Genomic DNA, 22,169 nt, shown 5'->3' with positions numbered 1-22,169 from the left:
TGCTGTTCACCAGGTGTATAGTTCTTGTTATGCAACATGAATAAGTCCTAGACATTTGCTACAGCCTTGTGCCTACAATTAACGAGACATATCCTGTGCTTAAAAATTTGTTGAGGGTAGATCTCATGTTAGGTATTCTTATCACAATTTTAGAAAAAAAAAACAGATGCAGATCTGGTGCCTGGGAAAGGACAGCAGGAAGCAAGAAGGATTAGGGAGGAGGCCCTGACTGCAGCACAGCCTGAGGATGTCTCAGGAACCCAGAAGAGAACTCTGGAGCAAAGACTGAGCTTGGAGAAGGTGCACTCAGGCAGCACCTGCCACATTCAGACATCAGAGGAGAGAGCCATCTCTGCATGAACATTGTGAATGCTGACTCAAATCCAACGTGACGGCAGCTGGAGTGAAGTGGAGTCAGCTTCCCTCTCTGCAGCAAGCTCTCTCCAAGGGACTCCTCATCTCCATATCCCCATGGCCACCACAGCCTGAGCCTGCTAATCCAGGGTCAATTAAATGCTACTTTTTTCCCAGGTTCATTGAAGTCTGATGGAAAAATGAAAGATGTACATAGTTAAGGTGTACAATGTGGTGTGTTGATACACCTGTACATTATAAAACAATTACTATAATCAAGCTATTAATAATTAAGATTTCCATCAGCTCACAGTTATAGGTTGAATTCATAGACACTGAGAGTAAAAGGCCAGTTGCCAGGGTGAGTGAAATGCAGGGGTTGGAGTCAAAGGGTACAAACTTATAGCTTTAAAACAAATACCTTCTGGAGGCCTAATGTACAGCATGATGACCGTAGTTAATAATGTGTTATATACTTGAAATTTGCTAAGACCGTAGATTTCAAGTGTTCACAAGGAAATCCTACTTACGTTCCCAAATGGCCTATATTTTTGTTTACAACAAAACCCTTATTTGTCTTTGAAATAGAAATTGTTGCTTTGAACTTACCAGAGAAATGATTGCTCATAATTTAAATATTCTACAAGGCATAAGGACCATATTCTTGTTTCCTCAAAACACGATCTTTCTTATATATTTAGGAATTTAGGATGATAGATAGATAGGTAGGTTGGTAGATAGATAGATATTATAGAGTCTCCTTTTGAACAAACAGGTTACTGCAAGCATAAAGAAAAAATGTCTAGAAAAATTAACTGCACCAAATTTTCCTTCCTGTAAAAATGCCTTATAAATTACTTATTGCAAATAAAAAAACAGTGAGGTGGAGGATAAAACTTAGAATTCACTCTTTTGTAAATAGAGATAATTACTTTGTCCCAGTGAATCTCTGCAGTCTTGTTTTCATCCATTTTGGAGGGTTAGGTTTAAAAGTCCTTCAAGTGAAGCCTATCTAAAAGTTTACCCTGTGGTCTCCTATAAAAGTTTGGAAAATATTAAGGAAATATTTACTTTTAATTTTTTTCAATTAATGTCTCACACATATTGTATGCTTTTAGTGGAAATTTAATTATTTGACTGAATTACTGGGGTCTAACAGGTTTCACTAAAGTCCAGAAAAGTCGAGTGTGATGGTATTTAGTGTGACGTCATCTGTATCACCTGGTGAGCCCATTATCATAGCTTTCTTTATGCTTTACTCAACAATCTTGAGCATGCTGGATTCTCATACCTGATAGTAAAACTTTTAGGATAATTTCTTTCTTTCTTTTTTTTGTTTTTTTGACAGAGTCTCTCACTCTGTCACCCAAGCTGGAGTGCAGTGGGCACGATCTTGGCTCACTGCAACCTCCACCTCCTGGGTTCAAGCGATTCTCTTGCCTCAGCCTCCCAAGTAGCTGGGATTACAGGCATGCATCACCATGCCCAGCTAACTTTTGTAATTGTTATACAGATGGGGTTTCCCCATGTTGGCCAGGCTGGTCTCAAACTCCTGGCCTCAAACAATCTGCCCACCTCAGCCTCCCAAAGTGCTGGGATTACAAGCGTGAGCTACCACACCTGGCCGGATAATTTCTTGTATGTGGTTGGTTGTTTTCTCCACCAACAGTCATCTTTGGACCCCAAAATCAGGAAAATGCACTGGAGTCCAAAATGCTCCCTTAGGTGCCCTGTTCTTGTGTGTGTGTGTGTGTGTGTGCATACATACTTATGCACACATACATGTAATGCATATGACTATGCGTATCTAATTACATGTGAAAACATACTTGGTTTTCAGCTTTTTCATTAGCACCCTTTTTGATCTGCATGCCATGATCTTGCCAATAGGTCTCCCAAATGAGGGTTTAGGTTGCTGGTGTTAACCCGGGGGCACAGAAAAACACCTTGGTAACTTACAGTGCTGATGCCTCGGCCCCACCACTGCCCAGTTGAATCAGAACCTCTGGGAATGGGACCTGAGAATTGGCATTTTTAAAGCTCCTCAAGCAATCCTAATGGGTGAGAACCACATTTGGTGGGCTAAGCTACTACATAATCTTATTTTTGGTCAGTATCGAAGCATGCATTGGTATAATCCATAGGTATGTTTTCCAGCTAATTTCTGTAATATGCACCGTTGTACTCCTGATCTAGATGTGCTAATTCTTCTCTAGGTCATGGCATTTGGAAGCCTCCCCTGACCACCCTGTCTCTCCTCTCACTACTCCAAATCCACTTCTCCTTTCTCAATAGTGTGTCCCACTGCCTGACACTATGCTCTGAACCTGTTGGTCTCTGGTTATTGTCTGTCTCCCTTCCCAGAATGTAAGTTCCATTGGAAAAAGACTTTTTGTTTTATCTGTTGTATCTCAAGTGTCAAGAACATTCTAGAAAGTGGAAGGTGGGTCCCCTTGGGCAGCAGACCCCGGATGGTGGTTAGCACTAGGGCATTCATTCCAGAGTATGCTTGGGTTCCTCTGCAGCAGAAGGGAGTGGCAGAGGCAGGATGGGATGCAGGGAGAAGTCGAGGCCATGCAGTCACCAGGAGCAAGGATTCAGCCAGTCCTATGGTGGGCGGGGGGTCTCCTCAGAGCCTCCCTGAGCTGGGATGAGGAGGCTGAACCTCTCTATCTCCACAGGCATCCCCAGAAGGAGGTGGGACCTTGGGTGAAGTGGTTTTCTTCAGCTGAGGCCATCCGTAGCATCCAGCAGAACTCCTGGAGGTTGAAGGAATCCATCCTTCCTTCCTAGAGAGGGGGTTCCAAGGGCACATCCCAGTGAACACCCCAGTGGTCAATAAATATTTCAGCAAATGTCTTTCTAGTTTCCACTGCATAAATACACACACACACACACACACACACACACACAGAGCAGAGCCTTGATTTTTGAGCTTGCATGCAGGTACTTTATCGTGGAAAATAATCACAAAGAATAGGTTGGGCTAGGGAGAATAAATCAGGGAATGAGAGAAGCAAATATGAGGATGTGTTAATCAGTAATGCTGTAGGCAACAGGAACTTGATCCTGCTGAGGACCTGAGGAGGCATAAAAAGCGCACATTAGAGTTGCATTCATGAACAGGCACTTCTCAGCAGAAGACATACAAGTGGCCAACAAGAACATGAAAAGATGCCCCACATCACTCATCATCAGAGAAATGCAAGCCAAAGCCACAATGAGATTTCATCTCTCACCGGTCAGAATATGGCTAGTATTAAAAAGTCAAGAAACAACAGATGGTGGCGAGTCTGTGCAAAAAGGGAACTCTTACACACTGTTGGTAGGAATGTTAATTAGTTCAGCCACTGTGGAAAACAGTGTGGAGATTTCTCAAAGAACTTAACCCAGAACTACCATTCGACCCAACAATCCTATTACTGGGCATATATCTGAAGGAAAACAAATCATTCCACCAACATGACGTATGCACTCTCATGTTTATTGCAGCACTATTCACAACAGCAGACATGAGATCAACCAAAGTGCCCATCGACAGTGGATTGGTTAAAGAAAACATGGTACATATACCATGGAATACTATGCAGCTATAAAAAAGAATGAAATCATCATGTCCTTTGCAGCAATGTGGATGCTGCTGGAAGCCATTATCCTAAGTGAACTAACGATGAAACAGAAAGCCAAATATTTCATCTTCTCACTTATCAGGGGGAGCCAAACATTGGGTACTCATGGAATTAAAGATGTCAACAATAGACACTGGGGACTACTAGAGAGAAGAAGGAGGAAGGGAGGCAAAGTTTGAAAAACTAACTTTTGGGTACTATGCTCAGTACTTGGTTGATGGGATAATTTGTTTCCCAAGCCTCAGCATCATGCAATATACCCAGGTAGAAACCCTGGACATGTATCCCCTGAATCTAAAAGAAAAGTAGAAAAAAGAAAAGAAAATGTGGCACGTATACACCAGAGAATACTATGCTGCCATGAAAAAGGATGAAATCATGTCCTTTGCACCAACATGGATGCAGCTGGAAGCCATCATCCTAAGTGAACTAGGAAGCAGAAAATAAAATACTGCATGATCTCATTTATAAGTTGGAGCTAAACAATGGGCACACATGAACATAAAAATGGAGATAATAAACACTGGAGACTCCCAAGGGTGGGGGCAAGATGGGAGGGGGTGAGGGTTGAAAAGTTACCTATTGGGTACACTGTTCACCATTTGAGTCATGGGTACACTAGAAGCCCTACCACATGCAATATACCCATGTAACAAACAAGCACATGTATCCTCTTGGTATAGTTTGCCTCTGTGTCCCCACCTAAATCTCATCTTGAATTGTAAGCCCTACATGTCGAGGCAGGGACCTGGTGGGAGGTGATTGGATCATGGGGGTGGTTTTCCCCAAGCTGTTTTCATGATAATGAGTGAGTTCTCACTAGATCTTGTGGTTTAAAAGTGGGGCACTTCCCCAGTTGCTGTCTCCCTTGCGCCACCATGTAAGACGCCACCTTGTTACCTCTTCACCTTCCACCAGGATTTTAAGTTTCCTGAGGCCTCCCCAGCCATGTGGAACTGTGAGTCAATTAAACCTCTTTTCTTTATAAATTACCCAGTCTCAGGTTGTTCTTTATAGCAATGTAGAAATGGACTAATACACCCCTGAATCTGAAATAAAAATATTTGGGAAAAAATGAAAAGAATTGTCTGCCCAAGCCACCAAAATGGGGAGTCACCATTCACTAGCTCTTGTCTCTACTACTCCAGGGTTGCCTAGAGTCGTGAACTCTCTACCTTCCAAGTTTGTACATGCAGCCCTCTAGCTGAGCAAGAGGGAGACCAGCTGTCCTGGTTTGTCCAGAACTGACCTGATTTTACCACTGAAAGCCTCACATCCTGGGAAACTCTCTATGCCTGGGTAACGTAGGACAGTTGGTCACGGTCTAGGCAGCTTCCCCCAGGCACCCATGTGACAGCTGCACAGAAGCCTCAGGGCGGAGCAAGAAATACTTGAGGCAGCAGAGGTGAGTGCCAGCCTCATCTGCAGGCTGCTGGCCCTGGCGGTAACCACTGCAGTTAGAAGGTGAATCAGGGAGTGTGAGACAGGAGACAAGAGGCATCGGGTGCAAAGTGTCAACCGCTGTCCTCTGCTCCTCGGTCAGACAGGCATCTCACATTTCGAAACTTAGGTGCTGCAATCTAGGCAAATACCCGTCATGGTTTAGTTGAATGTGCTCCTTCTTTCTCGGTGTAGAGGTAGTGTTTATGTGGCCTAATCCATTCAACCTATCCAGAAACCTGGGTGACAAATGGAGACGTGTTTTTTAAAGGCCCCTGAATGCCCAGAGAGTGGGCTGTTCACATTGTCTTTTAAACGGCAGATTTTCTTGTGCATTCTGCTTGTTTGCTTTCGTTCATATATGAACAAAGAACAAAATTTGGCTCTTGGGAAACCTTCTGGACCTGCCGGAAGCGATGAGCGGTTGCCAAGCCTACCCACATCTGACTGTTAATTGAGTCCCAGCCACTATAATGAAATTAGCCTCAGCTGCTCTGGAGTTGTTTGGATTCGGGGCCAATGAGGCATTTGGCACAAAGAGGTATCAAATGTTTGTTTGTGCAATGTTCCACAATGTGCGTTAGTCTTTCTATTTTTTCTTTTTTCAATCTTTTTTTTATTGTACTTTAAGTTTTAGGGTACATGTGCACAATGTGCAGGTTTGTTACATATGTATACATGTGCCATGTTGATTTCCTGCACCCATTAACTCGTCATTTAGCATTAGGTATATCTCCTAATGCTATCCCTCCCCCCTCTCCCCACCCCACAACAGTCCCCGGAGTGTGAGGTTCCCCTTCCTGTGTCCATGTGTTCTCATTGTTCAATTCCCACCTATGAGTGAGAACATGCGGTGTTTGGTTTTTTGTCCTTGTGACAGTTTACTGAGAATGATGATTTCCAGTTTCATCCGTGTCCCTACAAAGGACATGAACTCATCATTTTTTATGGCTGCATAGTATTCCATGGTGTATATGTGCCACATTTTCTTAATCCAGTCTATTGTTGTTGGACATTTGGGTTGGTTCCAAGCCTTTGCTATTGTGAATACTGCCGCAATAAACATTTGTGTGCATGTGTCTTTATAGCAGCATGATTTATAGTCCTTTGGGTATATACCCAGTAATGGGATGGCTGGGTCAGATGGTATCTCTAGTTCTAGATCCCTGAGGAATTGCCACACTGACTTCCATAATGGTTGAACTAGTTTACAGTCCCACCAATGGTGTAAAAGTATTCCTGTTTCTCCATGTCCTCTCCAGCACCTGTTGTTTCCTGACTTTTTAATGATGGCCATTCTAACTGGTGTGAGATGGTATCTCATTGTGGTTTTGATTTACATTTCTCTGATGGCCAGTGATGATGAGCATTTTTGCATGTGTTTTTTGGCTGCATAAATGTCTTCTTTTGAGAAGTGTCTGTTCATGTCCTTCACCCACTTTTTGATGCGGTTGTTTGTTTTTTTCTTGTAAATTTGTTTGAGTTCATTGTAGATTCTGGATATTAGCCCTTTGTCAGATGAGTAGGTTGTGAAAATTTTCTCCCATTTTGTAGGTTGCCTGTTCACTCTGATGGTAGTTTCTTTTGCTGTGCAGAAGCTCTTTAGTTTAATTAGATCCCATTTGTCAATTTTGGCTTTGGTTGCCATTGCTTTTGGTGTTTTAGACGTGAACTCCTTGCCCACGCCTATGTCCTGAATGGTATTGCCTAGGTTTTTTTGTAGGATTTTAATGGTTTTAGGTCTAACATGTAAGTCTTTAATCCATCTTGAATTAATTTTTGTATAAGGTGTAAGGAAGGGATCCAGTTTCAGCTTTCTACATATGGCTAGGCAGTTTTCCCAGCACCATTTATTAAATAGGGAATCCTTTCCCCATTTCTTATTTTTGTCAGGTTTGTCAAAGATCAGGTAGTTGTAGATATGCGGCATTATTTCTGAGGGCTCTGTTCTGTTCCATTGATCTATATCTCTGTTGTGATACCAGTACCATGCTGTTTTGGTTACTGTAGCCTTGTAGTATAGTTTGAAGTCAGGTAGCATGATGCCTCTAGCTTTGTTCTTTTGGGTTAGGATTGACTTGGTGATGCGCGCTCTTTTTTGGTTCCATATGAACTTTAAAGTAGTTTTTTCCAATTCTGTGAAGAAAGTCATTAGTAGCTTGATCGGGATGCATTAGTCTTTAAAAGATCGCAACGTGAGGAGGAAAAGTGCTCTTTGGCTGTGAGTGATTGAAAAAAACAAAAACTCAATCAAGAAAATGTGTGCTTTGGTACATGTAGTGTCAGTGTGATAGGACAGCCTTGAAGCCTGTGTGTTCGATCCGTTTATGAATCCCTCTCTCTCGCTCTCAGACTCCATGAGTGGTGGGCAGGTCCGTCATTCTTTGGCACAAAATGTTTTCCCTCTAAAGGTTTCTCTGAAGCAAACAAGGTGGTTCAGACTGCATCCTTGTCTCTCAGCTGATTGTCCCCAACTGCAGGGCATCACATGCCCAATATCACTGAAGATGTGCTGTTCTTTACCCCTCTGGGCATCTTGGCATGCCAATGTCAGACCTGTTAGCAATAATGACATGTCCCTTCATGGAGAACTGGGCCCTTGTTTGTAATTGCCTGACTTTAATAACAAGGAGGAAAGTTCCTTGTTAACTGATAAATTCTGTGCTACCAATATACAAGAAAGCCGTGCATTACTATCCCATTTTATCTGACTCCTGGAAAATGTATTAAAGCAGAACCCTGCGTTAATTTAAGGAACGTTAATTCCATACGTAACATAAGCCCCTGCCAAATGCATGTGTATTTTACTGATTATTCCCATACCATTCACCCCCAACCCTGACAGCACTGGCATATATTTGCTCTTCAATTAGCCAGGTCCCTCCGATGCAGATGGGATGTTCACAGCCATGAGTGGGTTAGTGTATATGACATGTTATCTGAGCTAATTATACTAAGATAGAAGACACCCACTGTAACACTGCTCTCTGCTGCTTTTGACGTTTCTCTTCCTTATATGTACTCCATGCTGGGAGAAAGGTTGAAGGGGCCAAAAAATGCAAACAAGATTATTGCTTAAAAAAAAAAAAGAGAGAGAGAGAAACCGAGGCAAGAGAATGAAAGTGATAGCCGCAAGGTGACAGAGCCACCAAAACATTTTTAATTGGCTTTGTAATGCTTCTGAGACAAGCCACAGATAAGATACAAATACGGATCCATAGATATAAATATAGAGAGATTTGTAGACATTAACATAAGTGGATTTAACTTCCCTGTATATTTTCCCTTGGCTAATTTTAAAGACATGTACCTTAAGTGACACATTGAGCAAAAGGAAAGTGTGTTGGGAAAACTTACAGGCAGAGAAGCATCTGAGCACACGCAATCCCCAAGCGCCCCTTACCTCAAAAACAGGGGTGCTCAGGTTGGGCATAGCTGGCCCCCTGGGAATGTTCTCCAGCCTGACCATGTGCTGTATAAACTTGCAGGAAAATTAGGAAAAGAAAGGAACACCCTGTTGACTCTGTTTCAAGAGGAAATTTCTGACCAAGAAAGTGGCCACATTACAGTGCTCTGCAATGTATGCTCTGTGTATGAGCCCAGGTTTGCAGGCTCCGCATGACTGGTGCTCAATGCGGCAGGTACAGGGTCAAGAGTGAGTATTTAGAAATGTTCACAGTGTGCTTTGGGAGGCCAAGGCGAGTGGATCGCTTGAGTCCAGATGTTCAAGGCCAGCCTGGGCAACATAGCAAAACCCCGTCTCTACAAAAAAAATATATATATAGAAAAATTGAACAAACGTGTGTACACACCTATAGTCCCAGCTACACAGGAAGCTTGAGCCCAGCAGGTTGAGGCTGCAGTGAGCTGTGATTGTGTCACTGCACTCTAGCCTGGGTGACAGAGCAAGACCCTGTCTCAAAAAAAAAAAAAAAAAATTCACAGCAATTCGACATCGTCACATCACCTAAACACATTTTTATTGTATTGTACAAAAGTGTTAGTCTACACTGGGTTGGAAATTTTTTCTTAATCACAAGACGATTAAGAAGATTCAAGCTAGGGGAATTGTGTCTTACGTCAAAATAGCTCAGAACTGCTGAACCAATTCTGGTGAAATTCTGAAAGGGTGGAGGGAATCCAGAATGTCTCCTCAACTTCTCCTTTCTGATCACACACAATTTCTATTAGGAGATATCATCTCAGAAGTGTGTTTAATAGATGGTCTCAGTGTTTCAAATATTAAAGTACATAATTCCTCTGGAAATGAACACACTTTCAGGAACATGGTCACATTATTTCTGAGTGTATTTGTGTCATCACCTCTGCAGACTTGCAGAAGAGCATGAAATATCAATAATAAAAGCCAGACATCCCCCTCCAGCCTTGCCGGAATGGGCTTTATCCCTAAGGTAAACATGCCATCTCTTCATGTCTTCCTCTTAGGATTAGTTACAGAGGCAGTCGCTTAATTGTAATGAGGTGGGGAAATATAATTACATTAATAGCTTGCACCAGAATTCCTCTTAGAGCAGAAACTGAGTTTGTTGGCTCAGAGGGAGGGGGAGCTCTTGAAAGTTCTGGGGACGATGCACAGGTCTTCCCAAAGACCAAGCAGTTTCCAAAAAATGAGGGCATATACTCACCAAAAGTTATGTACAAGGATGTTCACCGCAAATTCATTCATAATAGCCCAGAGCTGGAAATGACTCAAATCTCCATCAATAGGTGAACAAACACGTTCTGTGCCCATTCAATGAAATACTACCCAGCAACACAGAAGAGTGAACTATGCTGACGGCAAGAGCCTGGATACATCTCACAGGCTGGAAGTTGAGCGATGAAGCCAGAAACAAAAGCTAATAGGCGGCACAGTTTCTTCTACATGAAGTTCTAGGATGAGCAAAACTGACCTTTGGTGAGAGGAACCAAAATAATGGTTAACTTGGATGGAGGAGGGATGGAAGTAAGCAACTAGGGAGACTTTAGGAGAGCTCAAATGTTCCATGTTTTGATCTCATGGACGATACTAGGCTGCGCAGATATAAACATTCACTGGGTTGTACAATTAAGATTTGTGCACATATACTTATTAAGGTACAGCTTCCTATTTTTGGAAATAGAAGTACCTGTACGTGCAAAGTGAGTCTCGGGGGTCCTGGGTGTTGGGGAGATTAGTCTTCATGAGATGAAGAGAGCTCCGGCCTTGTCATTTTGAGGGAGGAGGCAGAAGTGGAGCAAAGAGAGGGTGTGAGGCCACATGGGAGCCACAGAGCCCTCCCTGTAACCCTGTAAATCTGCAGAAAGTTTAGCAATTTGTGGAAAACTCACCATGAGGCTACCTGTATTAGTTGGGGTTCTCCATGAGAAGGAGAACCAGTTGGCTGCACATAGATAGACAGACGGGGAGATTTATTATAGGAATTGGTTCACACAGTTACGGAGGCCAAGAAGTCCCATGATCTTCCATCTGCAGCTGGAGACCCGGAAAGCCGGTGGTGGAGTTCCAGTCCAAACTCAAAGGCCCGAGAACAGGGAAGCTGAAGGTGTAACTCGCATTCTGAATCCAAAGGCCTGAGAAGCAGGAGGGGCACTGTTCAAGGGGAGACAGTGATGGATGTTCCAGTGAAAGGAGAGAGAGAGAAGCTTTTCCTCCATCTTTGTGTTCTATTCAGTCTCCCAACAGACTGGATGAGGCCCATCTGCACTGGGGAGGATGAATCTGGTTTACTCAGTTCACTGATTCAAATGCTAATTTGTTCCAGAAACACCCTCACAGACACACCCAGAAATAATGTTTTACCAGCAATCTGGGCATCCCTTAACCCAGTCAAGTTGACACATAAAGTCAGCCATCACAGTATCCTTTGTGAAAATCACTGAAGGATCATTTCCCGAGTTGGCTTGGGATGGACTCTGGAGACCCCCACGTAGACAGAACAGAGAGGAAGAGAGCAGCATCCCCAGAAACTGCGGGATGTGGTGGAGGCGGACCCAGGTTTTATGGGACTTGAAGCTTCTACAGTTGACCTGGGGCACATGTCTAAGAAAATAAACACAAAATTATGTACACGGAATTACTGAATATTTATTGAGGTTAAAAAAAAGAAATGAACAACAAATTACAAACTATCAAAAGCTGGAAAATTCTATAGCCATCACAAAATATATAAAATATAACACAATCTCATTATTAAGTAACAGCTTGAACCACCTATGTAATACCTTTTTCTGAATTGGCTTTGAACAGTCATGGCCATGATTTTATAACTGCTTTATTCATGAAAGAACTGAAAGATGGCTCATTTTTTATTTTAGCATAGTCAACAAAAATTTATTTTTTATTACTGGTAGTTTAGAAAAGTTCCTTTCTGCTTTATAACTCCATGTTTTTAATGTTACATATATTTTATGATTATCCTCAAATTTGAGAAAAACCTATCAAGTATCTTTCTTATATGTAAGCTGTAAGATTTCAGGGTCTTTCAAGTTTTTTATGCAAAGTGACCAATCTTAAATACTCTGTACTTTCCTGGCAATCATTCGCCATAACCAGTTTGTCATCAATGTTTCTTTGGTGCGACGCGTTATGAGTTTTATGTTAACTTAAATATTTCATGTCAAATAAGTAAGACATTTAAACACAGAAATGCTGATAAAATCTATTTTGCATAATTCCCTCTACAAAAGAAAATGTAGAGTACATTTATTATTTGATATGCTCCATTATCAAGTAAATTTTGATAAGAAGGAATTCATGTCTTACGAAGCACAGAGGAGAATAGAATCTTCCACTTCCAGTTTCACAGGGAGCATGATTGGAACAATTTTCTGGAATCGAGGTTCTGATGCCTCAGTTTTTACCCTCTTGGGGTTTGACTTGATCATTCAATAGATACCTATTGATCATCTACTGAATGCCGTGTACCAAGTCCTGGAGATACAGAGATAAATCAGGCAGAGTCCCTCCTTTTGAGGACCTCATGGTGTCTAGCAGCAAATTCACAGGTGCCAAAACCGATGGTAGTACCAGGTTGTAAGCGTCGAATGTTACTCTGAAGACATTTCCAGTGTGTCCTCTTTACCCAGCTACAGCAGAAAAACTCCTTTAAGCCACTTTACTTGCCTTCTATGTCACCCACTTTGCTTTCCCCCACAGCATCTGGTATGTCTGGCGTGTACAATATGCCCAAAGATGAACACTACACATTCAGCTCTGGAAGGATGGAATGTGAGCTCTGCAAGGGCAGTAGGCCGTGTGGCCCACATGCTAAATTTACAATGAGGACACAATTAAACTAAAGCCATCTAAACTTAGGGACAGCCACATGGAGTCACACTGGCGGGTCACCCAGCATCGCTCTGCAGCAGTGGTGGAAACCATGGAGATGAGTGACTGCATTCTAGGGCTGCCTCGGAAGGACAGGGCCAGAATCGGCTGGCTTCCATGAGCCCACCATCCATCTCCTCTCCCTCAACCTGCCCATTTTTATCCACCCACTTCCTAAAGCCAAAAACCCAAGGCTCATTCTGGAGCCCTCCCTTTCTCTCTCCCTCAATATCCTATCTAGCTGCAGTTTTTGTTGACTCCACCTCTAAATATATCAAACCTATTTTATCTCTACAGCTCGTCCAATGTCCAAACCACCAACATAAATGTCTCCTGGATGCTTACCATGGCTTTTGATCACCTTTATCTCTCCACATATTTTTTGTGTCTGTGTGCCGCGGTGGCTGGGGTGTGGTGTAGTACTGTATTGGTTTCCTTTGACTGCATTTTCCTTCTCTTGGTCTTGGAGAGAATGTGCTTCCTCGCTGCTTTGAATTTCAAGAGTCCCTCTGCATTCCTGAGCTCGGGGGCCCCATTCTCCATCTTCAAATCCAGCAACAGTGGGTCGAGTCCTTCTCAAAATTATTCACTCCTACTCTGCATCCATCTTCATATCTCCTTTCCCAACTGACTCTTTTGCCCCTTTCTAACTTTAAGGACCCTGGGTTCCACTTGGATAATTTAGGTTCATCTCCCTATTTTAAAATCAGCTGACTAGTGGGCCAGGTGTGGTAGCTCATGCCTGTAACCCCAGCCCTTTGGGAGGCTAAGTGGGGGGTGGATCACCTGAGGTCAGGAGTTCGAGACCAGCCTGGCCAACATGTTAAAACCCTGTCTCTACTAAAAATACAAAAATTAGCCAGGCACGGTGGTGCGCACCTGTAATGCCAGCTACTTGGGAGGCTGAGGCAAGAGAATCACTTGAACTCAGGAGGTGGAGGTTTCAGTGAGCTGAGATTGTGCCATTGCACTCCAGCCTGGGTGACAGACCAAGACTCTGCCTCAAAAAAAATAAAATAAAATAAAATAAAATAAAATAAAATAAAATAAAATAATAAAATAATAAAATAAAATCAGCTGACTAGCAAACTTTAATTCCATCAGCAGCCCTACTTCTCCTTCGCCATGTAACCTACCTAGCATATTAACAGGTTCCGGGGATTAGGATGCGGACATCTTTGGGGTGCCATTATTCTGCCTACCACAGAAGCCTTATTATTTATATCAGCATTTTTATTTTGCTCCTTAGCATTTTACCTGGAAATAATTCTAAACTAATAGAAAGTTGTAAAACAAATACAGAAACAAGAAAAATGAACTGCACTGTGTGTCAAAAAATAATTTGAAAAAACTGAACAGACAGTTTATGTGTACCTGTCACCTCAATCTTCCTAATGTTGACAATTTGTGTAACAATCATGCAATTGTTAAAGCCAGGAGAATTATATGAATATTGTACTTATCTATCTATACTATTAACTAAACCCACAGGCTGGTTTTTCACTTAATATCCTTTTTCTGTTTGAGGATCCAATCCAGGACCCCACAACGCATTTCGTAGTTATGTCTTCTAAGTCTCCAATTTAGGACAGCCCCTCAACCTTTTCTAATTTTTCATAACCTTGGTGCTTTTGAAGAGTATGGCCAGGTAGATTTTGGAATGCCTCGGAGTTTGGGTCTATCTTGTGTTTTCTCATGATTAGACTGGACTTTCACTTTCCCAGTAAGAACATCCCTGTGTGATGTTGAGATGTGGCATCAATATGACTAATTATTGGTGAAGTTAGCTTGGATCACTTGATGATGGTATTAATCTGACACCACGCAATCATCCTGTTCCTTCTCAGACTTTGACCCCCTAATGTTAGCATCTGCTGATGTCTTTCGCTCTTGCCCCCATAGACTGTACCTCGCCATGTAGGTGTAGTGGCTTCTTAAAAATGAAAATCAAGCCATTTCACTCTCATGCACAAAACACCCTAATGGTCTTATGCAGTGCTTCTAATAAAATACAACCTCCTCACCATAATGGTCCAGGATTCATGGGATCAAGCCCCTCCAACTTCCTCTCTCTTTCACTTTGGCTCCAGCCATAGTGTCTTTTTTTATTATTTCTCTGCTTTTGCCCTTGCTTTTTCCTCTTCCTACATACCCTTAACCTGTCTTTTTCACAATTGACACGTGACTTAAGATTCGGGTCTCGGTGAAAACATCACCTCTCTCCACTGTCTCCTTCTCCCCCTGACAGCACCCCCTGCCTCATACCTTTGCAGTTTGTTGCCCTATTTTATTTTTCTTAGAGCCCACCACTAGTTGAATTTACATCTGTTTCCCTGACTAAGCTTTCATCAGCTTCTTGAAATCAGAAACTTCATCCCTACCATTCACGGCTTTATCTCCAGAACCAAGGACAGCGCCTGACTCCCCTGAGGTGCTCATCAGACATTTGCTGGATGAAGAAATTTCTTTAACCTTGTGTGGTCTTGTTTGTAGCTCTAGTTAGTGCTGAATTTGGATTAATATTATTGATTCAAATGACTTTTTTCAGACTCTCAGGTGGCTCCTAATTTTAGCACCTTCAGGTTTGGCAACTAAGTCTCTTTGTGTAAAGCCTGGTCAAGAAACACCATTTCCTTAGTTAGGATAATGGCCTCTAATTCCATCCATGTTGCTGAAAAAGGTACGATTTCATTCTTGTTTATGGTGGAGTAGTATTCTGTGGTCCATATGCACTAGGTTTCTAATCCCGTCATTCACTGATGGACACCCAGGTTGATTCTGTGACTTTGCTGTTATGAATAGTGCCATGGCTAACGTATGCGCGTGGGTGTCTTTTTGATAGGTACACTATTTGGGTGATGTGTGCACTAATGGCGCCGACTCAGCACTACACAGTATATCCACGTGTACTCCTAAATCCAACTGCATGCATTCCCCTAAATCTATAAAAAGATTTAAAAAAGGAAATCCCATTTCCAAGTTTTGACTTTACAAGCTGGAGGTCTTTCTGTCATTTCTGTGGTCTCAGCAGCATTCTGCTAGTCACGGTATCCACCTCCTCTCATGAAACAGCCAATGGAAAATGCTTAAAAGGCAAGGGCAGCATAGATGTCATTGCTGCTCTCTTGAGAAGGCTGTTCCAGGGGCAGGTAAGCCTTTCTAAGTGCAGTGCATTTGTCAGAGCATCAAATCTGCCCTGTAGAAGGCCCTCTGTTGGAGAAAGAACACATGAGCTGCATGTGAGTAGCTGAGCAGCCAAAATAGATATGCTGTGCTTTCCTTGAAGTTCTTCCCTCCAGGGCCTGAGAGATGCCCTCCGATGTGAGCTACAGCACCCTGCCACATCCAACACTCTTACAGCAAAGGCAACACACTCTGTTAGACTTGGACTCTTGCCTGGAATGGTCAGGACATTCAATGAATTCAATTCATTTCATGGCCATTCATCCAAGGGCATTTCACTAAAGATCTTTTCTTGATATCAAAACAGCAGTGCTAGGTACGTTTTGCTTTGATGTTAATTGGAAGTAGCATTGTTTAATTCAGTGCCCTCTAAAAGTCCCATGGGTTGATCACTAAATGTAGGCGTTGTAGAAAATATGCCATTTTAATGGAAACTGGAGCTGTCTTGGTGCCATCCCTGGAGTCTAGCACAGCGGAAGTCACACACAGTGAAAGAGAGACACACTGCCCTGGCTCCAAGGGAGTGCTGGGGCTGACGAGGGGTGCATCCTGGTCACCAGGTGCTCTCTGAGACCATGTACTACAGAGCTGGGTGGAGGCTGCCCTGTGGCAGCTTCCTACCCCAGCTGTGAGGGATGTTTCATAATAACTCAAAGCACCACCTTTTCCATCTCCATCTCTTATGTCTAAAGAAAAATTGGTATCCATTTTCCATTTATCTGTCTTTGTCAAAAGTATGGTTTTGAATGTTCGACTTCAGAATGTTAGAATCCTGAAACTTATTGAGAAGAATTTTGCAATATTTCCAAGCTGTACTTTTAGGAGAAAAGCACAGAACATACCAAGGTGGCCATTATGTTTTAAAAGAAGAAGAAAATACGTGGTTAAATGCTGGTATATGCATAGACTCTCTCTGGGCAGATGCACAAAATACCAGTAGCAACAGTGACTTTCAGGGTGGGAGCTGAGGAGCTCTAGCCAGGACAGGAGGGGCTGACGTGTCACCGCACATGCTTCCTGCTGTTCAATTTCATTTTAGTCATGAGTTGATATCAACTCCCCATTTTTATGACAAAAAGTAATTAACAATGGAAAGCAAAGTCTCCAGTGAGGTATTCAGACTTCAAAAGCAAATATGAAACATTCATAAAATATGACAAAGCTTTGTGAATTAAAGAAAAAATCCTTAAAAGGAGACATGTAGTCTTTGTTATAAGGATACTTCCTTCCACTGCAATAGAGTCTGAGATCAGACGTCATCATGTCAGAGCCAAATGGTCTTTTTGAGTTAGGATACCCAGGGCAGGGTCGTACAATGCCTGAAAGTGCAGCCCCAGGAGAAAGGCTGGGTCCCAGCTTTGACCTTGGGCCATTTCCTTAAGGTCTCTGTGCCTTGGTTGCCTCTCAAAAAATAGTCATGATAATAATGCTTTCCTCATTGAGTTGTCTTGAAAATTAAGTAAACTGATATGTGGAAAACACTTAGATTAGTGCCTGGAATATAGTAAATACTATATAAATGTCAGTTTTTGGGGCAGACCTAAACTGATCCTTTTTTATTTACCAAAGCTCATATTAGGGTTCACTTTATGTTGCACATACTAGGGTCTTGATTGATACGTAATGACATGTATTTACCATTATAATATAATGCAGAATATTTTCACTGCCCTAGAAATCCCCTCTTCTCCATCTGTTCATTCCTCCCCCCTCCTCCCCCTGAACCCCTAGCAACCAACGATCAGTTTAATGTTTCTACAGTTTTACCTTTTCCAGAATGTCATACAGAATATATACAGAATCTAATATAGAATACAGAATATAGCCTTTTCAGACTGGCTTCTTACACTTGGTAATATGTATTTAAGGTTCCTCTATGTCTTTTCATGGTTTAACAATTCATTTCCTTTTATCAATTAATAATGTTCCATTATATAGCACACCACAGTTTATCCATTCACCTATTAAAGGATATCTTGGTTGCTTCCAATTTTTGGCAATTATGAATAAAGCTGCTCTAAACATTCATGTACAGATTTTTTTTTTGCAGAAATTTTCAACTCATTTGGGTAAATGCCAAGGAGGACAGTTGCTTGGTTGAATAGCAAGAATATGTTTAATTTCAGAAGAAACTATCAAACTATCTTCCAAAGTGGCTGTACACTTTGCATTCCTAGCAGCAGTGAATAAGAGTTCCTGTTGCTCCATATCCTCAGCAGCATTTTGTGTTGTCAGTATTTTGGATTGTGGCTGTTCTACTAGGAATATAATCACATCTCATTGTTGTTTTCATTTGAAATTCCCTGGTGATATATACAACATTGAGCATCTTTCCATATGCTTATTTGCCATCTGTATATATTCTTTGGTAAGATGTCTGTTCAAATATTTGCCCATTGTTTAATTGGGTTATCTTATTGTTGAGCTTTAAGAATTTTTGTATGTTTTCTATACTAGTTTTTTAAATCAGATATATGTTTGCAACTATTATTTCCCAGTCTGTGGCTTGTCTTTACATTCTCTTCCCAGGGTCTCTCTAAACATGTGCTTTTATTACTATCATTCTCCATTCGGCATACAGATTTAGATTTGCAGCGTTAATGTGTCTTTCTCTCTAATAAATGACTAGGACTGGCCAGCTGTTGTCTTTACCTGAGAAGAATAGTAGTGAGACGTGACCATGTATCATTTCCCTCTATGTGCCATGCCATAAGGTCTCACATGCCTCAGATCTTCCCACCCTAACCAGCCTCTCTTCCACTCACCTGCCAGTTGAGCACCTTGGACTCCCCAGGTGAAGCTTCTCAGCTCCATAGATGGAGACAAACCCTAGACTTCTCTGGGTAAGGTCTTCCTCTGGAGGAGGCCCTGGCTGGAGGCAGGAGTCTCACGGGGTGCCTGCAAAGAGGCAGTGAGGGGGAATTTCTCTGCAGACGGCCTGCAGAGGCATTTTTATCCTGAATTCAGCCAAAAACAAAAGAGTATGTGCCTTGGTTTCTGAATAATGCCTGTGTCCAGTACTGCTCCCTTTGTCCCCTTTGTGAGGGCCCCTCCATGTCCTCGAGAAGGCTGTATCTAGCCAAGGGGAGATGTGGCCACCACCACATGCCCCCTGAGAGCTCCCTGCATTGACCTCTGCAGCCAGTCCAGCCAGGAAGTGGCAGACACTCATCCAGGTGAGACCCATGTGTCACCTCTGCCTGAAGCTTGTAACGTAGGCTTTACAGGCCCTGGCTTCCACTGGCATGGGAGCAGTGCTCACTTGTCCTGACTGCCCAGTGTGCCTGGGGGATCCCAGTGTCCTCCCAGGCCTGACTCACAATACTTGTCCAACTTTTTTATTCTGCATCTGAAAATATATCTTCATCATGGCAGGACACATACTTTCTGCTTCATATACTCCAAGTATCATTATTTAATAACACAGGAACATGTCCTGACCCCAGCCCTCTTTAGTAAGAGATTTATAGCCGATTCCACTGAGTCCCTGATGCCTGCACCTGAACAAGCAGTGCCTCTCTCATATCCACAGCCTTCTAGTTCCCCCAGACCCGACCTCCATCCCAAATATTTCATCACATCCTGGGGTCTTGATAGAGACGCTGTCCCATCATTCCAAGTTCAGGGAACTAAAGAAGGTGAATTGCATCTTCCAGGAGGATAATCGTGTTGGCTGAGCTCAAAGATCCCAGCAGGAGCCAGATCATGCTTGTGGGTCCTGCTAAGAATTTGATGTCTTATCCTAAAGCAATGGAAAACAATTGGTGTGTTTTTAGACCATGTCTGGATAGTGACATGAGATGTCACTGGTAGTTATGTGATAAGCTCATGTTTTAAAAGAACGCTCTGGGCACTTTTGCAGAAATAAAGCAGCTTGAGTGAAAATAAAAGAGGATGTATATGAACTCTGTGACCCTTTCCACGCCTAGGTATATACCCTACAGAAATACCTAAGTGTCTTCATCAAAAAATACGTACAGGATGGTTCATGACAGCATTATCAGTCATAGCCAGAAGCTGGAAACAACCAGATGTCCAGAAATAGTAAAATGAACAAATAAATTGTGGTATATTCACACAGTGGAATACTATCCAGCAACAAGAAGGAACAAAATACAACCACACAGAACAATGCGAACCAATCTCACAAACATTCCATTAAGCAAAAGGAACTACAAAAACACATACGTCTGGTGTGATTCCATTTACTCCAAAGGTGAACAGCAGGGAAAATGAGGTGGCGACATTAGAAAGCAGGTTAGAGTTTACACAGAGGATAAAAGCCAGAGTAGTGGCTGCAGGGGCATGCGAGGGGCTTCTGGCAGGATGACAGTGTGCTGGTTGTTGAAGTGGGTCTGCGTGAAGCAAGTTTGTTTGCTTCATGAAATGTCATTGAGCTGCACGTTCATGATTTGTACACTTAGCTGTATGCAATAAAAAGTTAAATAAAAATAAATTAAAAGTTTTTTACAGTAATAAAAGGAGGAAGGGAGGGAGAAGAGAAGAGATGAGAAAAGAAAAGGGAAGGAGGGAGGAAGGAAGGAAGGAAGGAAGGAGGGAAGGAGGGAGGGAAGGAAGGAGGGAGGGAAGGAAGGAGGGAGGGAAGGAGGGAAGGAAGGAGGGAGGGAAGGAGGGATGGAAGGAAGTAAGGAAGGGAGGGAGGGAGGGAGGGAGGAAGGAAGGAAGGAAGGAAGGAAGAAGTTTGCAACTGTTTCTCAAACTTGACACCATGGAGGCTGGATAATTCTTTGTGGTGGGGCTGTCCTGTGCATTATAGAATGTTTAGCAGCATCACTGTCCTTACTAACCAGATGCTAATAACATCCCCCTCCCGACTGTAACAATGGAAATGTCCCCAGACATTGCTATATGTCCCCTGGGAACAGGGAACAAATAATTCCCATCCGAGGATCCCTGGCCAAGAGTGTATGCAATGCTGGGTGAAGCCCCAGGTATCAGGCAGGTGTACCTCCTATGCATGGACAACTGATGTTGGACTGGCTGTTGCTGAGGGATGTCTGCAAGGAAAAGGACAGTTCCTTGGCCCTCACAGCAGGGAAAATGAATGGTCTCCAGGCACTTCCCGGAACTTGCTTGGGTGGTGGTCAGAGGTCTCCTCCTGTTGAAGCCCTTACTGTCTACTCCATCCCCTACCCAGCTGGGAGAGTCTTAATCTCATCTACATGCTGGAAACTTTTTTTTTTATTATACTTTAGGTTTTAGGGTACATGTGCCAAATGTGCAGGTTTGTTACATATGTGTCCATGTGCCATGTTGGTTTGCTGCACCCATTAACTCGTCATTTAGCATTGGGTATATCTCCCAATGCCGTCCCTCCCCCCTCCCCCCACCCCACAACAGTCCCCAGAGTGTGATGTTCCCCTTCCTGTGTCCATGAGTTCTCATTATTCAGTTCCCACCTATGAGTGAGAACATGCAGTGTTTGGTTTTTTGTCCTTGTGATAGTTTACTCAGAATGATGTTTTCCAGTTTCATCCATGTCCCTACAAAGGATATGAACTCATCATTTTTTATGGCTGCATAGTATTCCATGGTGTGTATGTGCCACATTTTCTTAATCCAGTCTATCGTTGTTGGACATTTGGGTTGGTTCCAAGTCTTTGCTATTGTGAATAGTGCCGCAATAAACATTTGTGTGCTTGTGTCTTTATAGCAGCATGATTTATAGTCCTTTGGGTATATACCCAGTAATGGGATGGCTGGGTCAAATGGTATTTCTAATTCTAGATCCCTGAGGAATCGCCACACTGACTGGTTGAACTAGTTTACAGTCCCACCAACAGTGTAAAAGTGTTCCTATTTCTCCACATCCTCTCCAGCACCTGTTGTTTCCTGACTTTTTAATGATGGCCATTGTAACTGGTGTGAGATGGTATCTCACTGTGGTTTTGATTTGCATTTCTCTGATGGCCAGTGATGATGAGCATTTTTTCATATGTTTTTTGGCTGCATAAATGTCTTCTTTTGAGAAGTGTCTGTTCATGTCCTTCACCCACTTTTTGATGGGGTTGTTTGTTTTTTTCTTGTAAATTTGTTTGAGTTCATTGTAGATTCTGGATATTAGCCCTTTGTCAGATGAGTAGGTTGCAAAAATTTTCTCCCATTCTGTAGGTTGTCTGTTCACTCTGATGGTAGTTTCTTTTGCTGTGCAGAACCTCTTTAGTTTAATTAGATCCCATTTGTCAATTTTGGCTTTTGTTGCCATTGCTTTT

At 42.5% G+C, this 22,169-nt stretch overlaps 1 protein-coding gene across 3 annotated transcripts in view; it reads left to right on the top strand.

The window, feature by feature from the left end:
• The window catches only part of TMEM132D (transmembrane protein 132D), an 835,610-nt gene that overhangs the window by 773,580 nt on the left and 39,861 nt on the right, over nt 1-22,169 (top strand). The gene's annotated exons all lie outside the window — the stretch shown is intronic.

Source organism: Symphalangus syndactylus, chromosome 13 (assembly GCF_028878055.3).
Source record: "Symphalangus syndactylus isolate Jambi chromosome 13, NHGRI_mSymSyn1-v2.1_pri, whole genome shotgun sequence".
Lineage (NCBI taxonomy): Eukaryota > Metazoa > Chordata > Mammalia > Primates > Hylobatidae > Symphalangus > Symphalangus syndactylus.
The sequence above is the reverse complement of the archived record's forward strand: the minus strand, read 5'-3'. Positions and strand labels throughout refer to the sequence as shown.